We start from the raw sequence: 9,835 nt of genomic DNA, 5'->3' as shown, positions 1-9,835 counted from the left end.
GTCGACATAATCCATCACCAAAATATGATATGTTATGTTCATAGGTTGGTTGGGAGATGGAGTATGAGGAGAATTATAGCCATCATAAGTGGCAAAATACCCTTGGTGAGGGAAGGTATTTTGAAGCACAACCAAGTGTGAAGGGGGTGGAGAGTAAGTAGAAGGATGTTCATTCCCCATTGTTGCAGACTCCTAGTTTTCTGACATCTTATGCCTCTAATGGAGAAGGGGACATTGGTGTTTGTAATGGCCATATGTACCATAACATGCATAAGGATTATTTGTACAAAGATCCTGATTCTGTTTGGGTTGATTTTCCTATTGCTAGGTTGTGGTATTGAGTTTTCACCCTAGTTGGCATTAGGATTTTCACCTTGGTTTCCTTGGTTACCCTGAGGTTGAGCATTCTACCTATTGTTACATCTATTCCTTTTCTTTGAATTAAGGGAGTTGGAAATGTGTTGTTGAGAATATACCTGACCCTGTTGAGGTATTGTCTGCTAAGGCATGGTAGGTTGAGGTGCTATTGATGGAGGGGCTGGAGCACTCGTTAATGGATACATATAATACAGGTTCACAATTATGTTCTAATATGTAGGTTGAGTACACACTAGACCAAAAATGGGATAATATGGATGGGAATATGCATTATAAGCACTTGTGCCCCCTTGTGAAGTAACACAAGAAGGATCTAGGGGAGGATAACTGTATGAGGTACTAGCCCTCCTATGGCTGACCATATCCCATGTTCCCTTGTAGATATGGGGAAGGCTGATGGTATGTTACAAACCCAATCACATCATCAACAACATGAGATACCTCTTGTGCATAATGGTCACCAGGGTGAGAGTGAGGAGCATTAGGGATAATATATATATCTTGACTAGTCATGGATATCTTCATATTACATGCCCTTCTGAATGGCTTCTTTCTCAATTCTAGAGAATGTCGAAGAAACATCCTTGGCAATGGGAGGAAGTAAAGATTTCAAAAACCAATCCATAAAAGAAATGGCCATCAAGTTTCAAAGCTTTGCATAAGGTCCATAATTTTTGCCACTCCTAAATGTGATCAATGATGTGGGTGTTAGTAGTTTGGAGAAAAGTAGTCAAAATCTCTATGCTAGTATCATAAGAGACATGTAATTGAAAGTATGAAAGAAAAAAATTTGCAATAGTAGAAAACACTTGGTGAGAGCCATGAGGTTGGTCAACGTACCATTTTTTTGCAACCAATGAGTGTGCATTGAAATAGTTGAAGATGAATATAGTATTTTGTAATGGAGTTAGATCAACAACACATTTGGAAAAATAGAATATGGTTAGACAAATATTCTCTAGAATTCCAATCAAACTTGGGGATATCATAGGGAAGTTTGGTTGGCATGGATGGCCAAGTTATATCATGGAGGAGAGGATCGTTAATGAGCTAGCTTAAATCAAGTAAGTTCAAGCTATCCATAAATGGGAGAAACAACTGCCCAATAGTGTTTCTAAGAGGTGCTATTGTATTACCACTATTATTATGACCCATGTTATTACTGTTATTAGTATCGACATTACCTCTGCTATTGGCTCCCAAAGTGGGATTGACATTGCTATTAGATTTTACACTAGACATGTTAGTGGGTTGGGGTTTTGGGGATTCAAAGTAGAGGAAGAAATAGAGGACTTAGATGAGATATATTCTGAAGGTGAAATAGGGGGAGGAACCCTGACTGATCGAGAGGGTGTAAGAAGATGTCCTAGATGAAAATGGGGGAAAATACCTCACAGTCTCTGCAATGCTTAATGAGTGTAATGGTTTCAATACATATATGAATCTACCAAGCCAAATGGATAAGAAAGGCAAATCAAATAAAAAACAACAAGAAAAAATCTATGTCCAATAGTCCAATGTGTCTTCTAACTATGATCTAATGGTATTGTAATTCAATTAGTCTCATCCTACAAAAGAAAAATGACTCTAGCCTAAAATATGGACTACACCTCAAACAAGTCCTAAGCTATGTTTCAGATGTCCTTCCTTAAACCCAAGCTCCTAGAGAGTCAGGGCCACGAACAAGGTTGAGTGAAGGTTTGAAGAGGTATGATTGCTTCCCACAACCACCACCTATAGGGTGTTTTCACCTACAAATATTGGCCACTAAGATTACCATCATCTAGTGGGGGTGAGCTAATCTCAACTTTTGGGTTTCAAGTTTGGAACTTGGCATTAGAGAAATTTTTATGTCTAAAATGGGCCTTCTAAGGAATACTATAAAATAATAATGGAAATAATAAAACAATATTAGATTGCATCATCGAATTTTAGAGGGGAAAAGAAAAAAACTACTTTTTCAACTAATATCCCTATAGTTTTACTCAAATTTTGAGCGAGAGCACTTATTGGATGAAAAATTTAATTCCTCATCCAAGGAGTACCCATGTTGTATACTATCGATGGACCCTGCGACATGAAAAATGAGAAATACATGAAAAAACATGATTGCAATAACGTTTTTAATGTATTTCTCATTTTTAGTGTAGCAAGGTCCATCGAAAGTATGCAACATGGGTACTCCTTGGATGAGGAATTAAATTCTGCATCCAATGAGTGCTCCTATTTGAAATTTGAGTAAAACAATAGGGAGATAAGTAGAAAATATGAGTTGAAAAAGTAGTTCTTTTTATTTCTTTTATTTTTTACTCCAAAAATGGTGAATCGTCCCCCATGATTGAAATCATTATATTGAATCTTAATGGTTCTTATAAAGTTTATTTTGGTTGTACACTTTTGTTTTGAGGCCCATTCTTTACCTCAAAATTTCTCTAATGTCAGGAGCCTCATGGGAGAACTGCTAGTATCCTCAGTTTAAGCCTAACCCCCTTCATGGGTTTTTGTTGTGCATTGATTTTGGCTATTAGATGATGAAGGATTTCAAGATCCTGATAAATTCAATGAAATGTGTTAGGGGATCTCACCGGTAAGAAGCACCAGCTAGACCTAAGACCATTTGGAGTATGAGTCCCAGCACTGGGTATTACTTAGTGCCTTGACTATGGTAGCGCACATAGGTAAGTGTGATATCTTTGTCGGAAGAAAGTGTGTGACCTTGCAGCGAGTCAAGTGAGATGCATGGGGGTTCTAATACATGGAAGGGGAGAAGAAGTGTATCCTTTAGAAGCTTGTAACAATACCCAGCCTGAAAGGAACACACGAGCTGAATGACATCACAAGCTAGAAAGACAAATAGTCGACAATCCAAAGTGATGGGTTATAACAACAACACGACTTCAACAATATTCATACAATTATATACAAAATAGTTCATACACAAATGTGTAAGTTAAATAGCATACATTTCTAAATTAACCAGAATAGGCGAACTACAATAACAACATATGCATGAAGATGTGATGGCTATGTTATATCTATATCTATATCTATATATATATATATATATATATAAATTGAAAGTTCCATCCATACATACACCCATGAAAACCACTAGCCCCAATAGTGGAACATTACAGTCAACACCACCTGCTCCTCCAAAGAGATGTACTCACTCTGCACTGTGGAGAAGCCAAGGCTCATCACAATACTCTCCAAGCCCTCTCTAAGCAATTCCTAGCAAAATATTGGCTCCCAAAAGCCTGTACTATGAATTATGAGGTTCTATTTATAACAAAGGGTGGGGTGACCCTTGAAATTCCCCTTTGTGACTCTTGAACTACCCTCACAACTCTTCAAATTCATTGCATATGACTCTTTACATTATATATGATTGTTTACATTCCACTAATGACATTTGGAATTTCACGTTACATCATGTTTACAATAATAATACATTTTCCACATATACCCATGTGAGACAAAAATAGGCTTGAGTCAGCCAGATAAGACAACACTAAGACTCAGACAGCTGTGGAAAAACCAACTCATCAACATCCTCTCCATGATCTTTAGTGATGAACTGATGCCAAGCTTGGCATTGTGCAATGGTGTGCATGTACTACTTGATGATGTCTTTCTAGAAACAAAATCTTTCCTCCATCGCTTCCAGGTATACTGATCTGGAACCTCTGTCCAAATCATCATGTAACATCCGCAACTTAGTCTTGAGCACAACCAGACCAACAACATATCTCTGCATTTTCTTTGCAATGATATGCAAATCTGCACTCGTGGCCAAGTGCATCAATGGATAAAATTATGTGTTAAGATCCAGTCAGACTTGGTTATTCTCTTTGGCTTTAGTGAGTATTCCAATTGACGGGGTGTCGTACTTTCTCACCACGACATATAAACTCCTGAACAACTATGTGTATGAAGCCTCAACATTGGTTATGAGCGGAGAGATTTCCTCATAGTTCTGGATCAAACTCTGGATGCGTGCTTTGTCCAACTCTACTTGCGGCTTCATCATCTTATGCAAGTGAAGCGGGGCTCCCTTGTACCTCATTGTCCATGTCTGCACATGATCAATAGCCGCATATATATTTGTGAGTGTACGTGATATCTTGATGTAGTGCTACTGATGACCACGTAGATGGACAACTGCCTTATGCATGGTGATGAACCTGTCATACAGTCTCTGCATGACTGTCTCAAGAGAAGATACTTTAGCAAGTGTAGCTTTCTTCATCTCTGCTCTGGTGAAGCCTGTTGATTGTTCCTCTCTCTACTTGGCTACTTGCAGTTCCTTAGCTATGCACTCATTTTCTACTATCAAGAACTTCACACTTGAGATCGTAGCTTCATCTTAAGACTTTGTAGCATCTTCCAAGGCATCTGCATGTCTTTGCACATATGACACAATCACTCGTTCTTCAAAGTGCGCAGGTGATGCATTTTCATCTGGGATGTGCACTCTACGTGCTTTTACAACTTTGTGTTGTGATTCATCAAAGGATATGCTGTATACATTTGTTCCCAGATCATCCTCAAGGAGAATCGTATCCCCTTGTTCATTTGGGACTTGCTTTGTTGTTGGAGCTAGTGAAGCCTGTGGGGTGAGCTTAATTGATTTTGGCATGAGGTTAGTGTCCTAATCCTGTTCTGACTATATAATATTTGTGTCCATCATTTCTACTATCGGTTCATCTCGCTGAGCAAGTTCCTCTTCATGCGGTTTCTCACCTTGTTCATCATCTGCTGCTGGTGGATCTAAGATTTCAACCTATATTGGCATAGTTTTCTATGTTGGTGTGCCTTGCACTTCCTCCTATTCCTATTCGTGTTCCTATCCCTGCTATGCTTCTTTCTCTATTCTACGCAACTCTTGTTCTTCTTTGATATTTTTCTCTACTTCTTGCAACTTTCTCTTTGTCTCTTCCAGACTTTTCTTATCTTATCTTTTCTACACTCCTCTCCTCTCATGCTGTTGCCTCTTTGCCTCAATATCCAAAGCTACTCTCTCATCAAGTGGATCTTCCTTAAACTTGTAGCTTTGCTCCGCCTCTGCACTTTTGGAAATCTTCCTATTACCTTTGTCTTGGATAGGTTTTCTTCTTACTGCTATTGTTGTTGCTTCTCCCTGCTGCAAAGGAAGCATAGGTCAAGATGCCTTCTTCTTCCTATGTAGTCCAGTTGAGAAACTCATCGAGATGTGGTATGAAACCTCTTGCATGAACAACTTGTCCTTGGAAAACTTTGGCAACAAATGCACAACCTTCTCTACATTTTACATCCTGATGAAGGTGCCATCAGGTGAGGCGTACCAATCTACAATGTTTAGAAATGCCTCCATTGTTAGGATATTCCGACACATAGGATATAGTTAAGATCAACTTGGTCTAGTTTAGAGTTAGGTATAGAGTTAGGTAAAGTGTCTTTCTTTACCGTTGTACATATTGTAACTTACAATCCGACGGTCACGATATGTAGTGATCCGACGGTTCACTCTCACCTCGGTATTATCGACACTTGATCCGTGGCTTGACACCCGATTGGTCCATGAGTTCTATTTAAAGCGCATGGAGGGTCATTGTTCGGGTAATCCGTGCATGAGAGAAGCTTATGTAAATTTTCATTCTTTGATTAATAAATTGTCTGTACCCACGTTGGGACAGGCCGTGGACTGTTTCCCTCCTTGCACTCTGAGGGTTTTAACCACGTCAAAAATACTGGTGTATTGATTTGAGATCTGGTTGTGAGCGGTGTCCTTTTGGTATTCTTTCTGAGGAACTTACCCTGTAAATTCCTACATGGTATCAGAGCTATTTGAGGGCCGCGTCCGTTGGTGATCCAAATCTGAAGCCGGTAGAACTGCATGCGGCTGTCGTTTCCTAGATCTGCTGTTTCTGACTGCTTTCGGGCCGAGAGGACTGCTCTGTTGCGTTCGGAGCATCTGTTTCAGTGAGGAACCCCTTTCGTTTCACGCGAAAAGGTTTCCGGTAGCCCTAGCTGCGTCATTTTTCAGATCGGGAGGTATACAGTGTTTTTTTTGCAGTTTACTGTCATTTTCTCTCTGCTTATTTCGGTTTCGGTTTATTTAGCCTTTTTTTTTCCCGGATCTATACCTTTCATTTCTGCGTATGCTCTTTGCCCTGCGACTCTGTGCGATCTGGGCAAATCAGAAACAGAAAGAAAGGATTTTTCTCATGCGTATGCTCTTTTCCCTGCACCTTAGTGTGATCTTGGAAAATCAGAAACATTGAGAAAAATATTTAGTTTTTCGGTTAAAAGCTAACTTTGAGATTTTTTTTTAAAATTCTAGTTTTTTGGCTAAAGCTAACTTTGAGCCGTAAGGTTCGTTTTTCTTTGCATATTCGTGTTGGGTTTTGTGTTTTGTGTTTTGTAGGGGAAAAGAGCCTTCCCAAGGCAAGCACGCAAATCGAGCCCCCCCCCCCCCCCCCGCTCTCTCTCTCTCTCTCTCTCTCTCTCTCTCTCTCTCTCTCTCTCTCTCTCTCTCTCTCTCTCTCTCTCTCTCTCTCTCTCTCTCTCTCTCTCTCTCTCTCTCTCTCTCTCTCTCTCTCTCTCTCTCAAATATTTTGTATAGATCAATTGGTTCAAAGACTTTTTAAGAGAGTAGAGGTCTTGGGTTCAAGTCTCCATTTTGTGGGGGCGGATTTTTTCATTCCCGCACATTCGCGCACTTTGCCGGCAACGTCAACAATTTTTTTTCAAAAAGCCATAACTTCTTCATCCGGAAGCCTTTTTCAGAGCCGTTTTTTTTAAAACCGCCTATTTTTTCGAGATCTATCCATTGGACCACTTACTTTCAGCATCTTCAGCTTCAGTTTTTTTTCAAAAAATGGAAAGTCCATGCCAAGTCATTCTTGACAGCACTAACTACTTCCAATGGGTAGCCTACATGGGAGATTTACTTAGAAGTAAAGGTCTCTTCAGAATAGCCACAGACCAAGAGAAGAAACCCAAAGATGAAGACAAGGCCGAAAAATGGGAAAATAGACAAGATCAAGCACGTGGTTTGATAGGAATGTCTGTTTCTCCTGATCTTAGATTCCACATTGCAGAAATTGAAACTCCTCATGAAGCATTAGAAAAACTTGCTAAAGTTTTTGGGATTAAAAATGAAATTAGAGCCCATCAACTTGAGAATGAGTTGCTTACTTTGGATCCTAATAATTTTTCTTGCATTGAAGATTTCTTGTCCAAATTCAAGACCCTTAGATATCTCTTGGAAGGTGTTAAAGTTAAGAAAGAAGATGGTAACCTTATTTATTCCATCCTTACTAAGTTGGGACCAGCCTACTCTGTATTTGTTTCCACTTTCCATTCTACAAGGGAAGCTTTCATTTGTCAAGGCAAAGACTACAAACCCCCTTCCTTTGACTCCTTTTGTGATTCCTTAATAAGAGAACAAGAAAAACTCTTACACCTTGGTCTTCTTAATCTTGGAAACTCTTCCTCGAAAGCGTTAGCCGCCCAGCAGCAACCAAATTCAAAGAATCCTAAGAAGTCTTATCCTCAAAGGAATGGTCCTAAACCAACTCAGCCTCAAGATGAAAGATCATTTCAGCAAAATGACAAGACCAATAAAAACAAATGGAAGAGGACTGACAGACATTGTAACTTTTGTAATCGAGATGGCCACTTAGAATCTAAATGCTTTAAGAAGATGGAAGCCTTGGAAGTCGCAATGAAGAAACATAACATCCATGTGGAGCCTACTTCAACTTCAACTTCCGGAATGGCACTTTCTGCATGTCGTTGTCAATCATCTCAGTCTGGTTATGCTTTAAATGTATCTTCTTCTTCTTCTCATTCTCATGAGTGGCTCATTGATTCTGGAGCCTCTTATCACATGGCCAAAAACCAAGCCATGTTTTCTTCTTTAAAAGATTGTAACACCAAAAATATATATGTTGGTGATGATAGATCTCTTAGTGTTGTAGGGACTGGAACTGTTCATCTAGACAATGGTCAGTTTAATGATGTATTATGTGTTCCAACCTTATCCTCCAACCTTCTATCTGTCTATCAGATAACTCATTCAGGTGAAGGCAAAATTGTTGAATTTTCACCTCATGATGTTGTAATCAAGGATCTAAAAGATCCTAAACAGATTCTAGCTACTGGTCTTGCTGATGATTCCACAAGGTTGTATAAGTTTCACAACTTTGGGTCATCAAATCTTCCCTCAGCATTTGTTGCTCATAATGATGAAGTGAGCAAACTTTGGCATGAGCGATTTGGTCACTTAAACTATCGCTCCCTTCAGCATCTATGTAAAGAAAATATGGTGACAGGTCTTCCTATGATATCTTGCAGAGATGGTGTTTGTTCCGGATGTGTACTCGGAAAACATCATCGGGACAGTTTTGACAAACGTGCCTCTTGGCACGCCTCAGCCCCTTTACAGCTTGTGCGCAGTGATTTATGTGGTCCTCTTCCTGTTGCTTCATTCTCTGGTTGCAAGTACTTCTTAACCTTCATTGATGATTTCTCCAGACGCACTTGGGTATACTTCTTAAAACTCAAGAGCGAAGTATTTAACACTTTTTTGGCCTTCAAAGCCTTTGTTGAAAAACAATCTGGACATCAAATTCTTAAGCTACGAACTGATAATGGTGGAGAATATGTTAAAAACACATTCATCAACTTTTGCACTGAAAATGGAATTCAAATGCAACATACTGTTCCATACACTCCACAACAAAATGGTGTAGCTGAAAGGAAAAATCGCACCTTAAAGGAAATGGCTAATTGTATGCTGCAATCTAAAGGACTCAGTCTTAGTTTTTGGGCCGAAGCAATTAATTGTGCAAATTATATAATCAATCGCACTCCTACTAAGGTTCTAGAGAATATCACTCCAGAAGAAACTTGGAGTTCCATTAAACCAGATGTAAGTCACTTTCGTGTGTTTGGAAGTGAAGCATGGGCCCATATTCCAGATGAAAAGCATAAAGCTTTAGAACCTAAGAGTGAGAAATGCACTTTTGTTGGATATTCTGAAGATGTAAAAGGTTACAGACTTATTCCATTTAAGTCCAAAAATGTTATCATTAGAAGAGATGTAAAATTTGATGAAAATAAATCGGCCTGCGAGCCTAGTCCGGCGGATGTGCCACCTCTTCCTATCTCTTCTACTTTTGAAAACATTTCTTCTTCAGATGATGAAAGTGAGGATGAAAATCCTCCCCCACCTTCTCAGGATCCTCAACTTCCAAGATGGGTCCGTGCTACTCGAGATGCAGCAGGTGATCTTGCCGGTGATCCTACAGATCAGCGACGTACACGTTCTCAGTTTGAAAGAGCCTCTTCTTTACTGGCTCAAGCTCCAGTAAATCATGATCCTGACACTTTTGCAGAAGCTTCAGGCCATCCACATTGGGAAGCAGCTATGAATGAAGAATATCAGTCATTGATGACAAATGATACA

The sequence above is a fragment of the Pinus tabuliformis genome, chromosome 4_2 (assembly GCF_031772625.1).
Source record: "Pinus tabuliformis cultivar Carrire ecotype Pingquan chromosome 4_2, CPIR1, whole genome shotgun sequence".
In the NCBI taxonomy this organism is placed as follows: Eukaryota; Viridiplantae; Streptophyta; class Pinopsida; order Pinales; family Pinaceae; genus Pinus; species Pinus tabuliformis.
Note: the sequence above shows the minus strand (reverse complement) of the source record.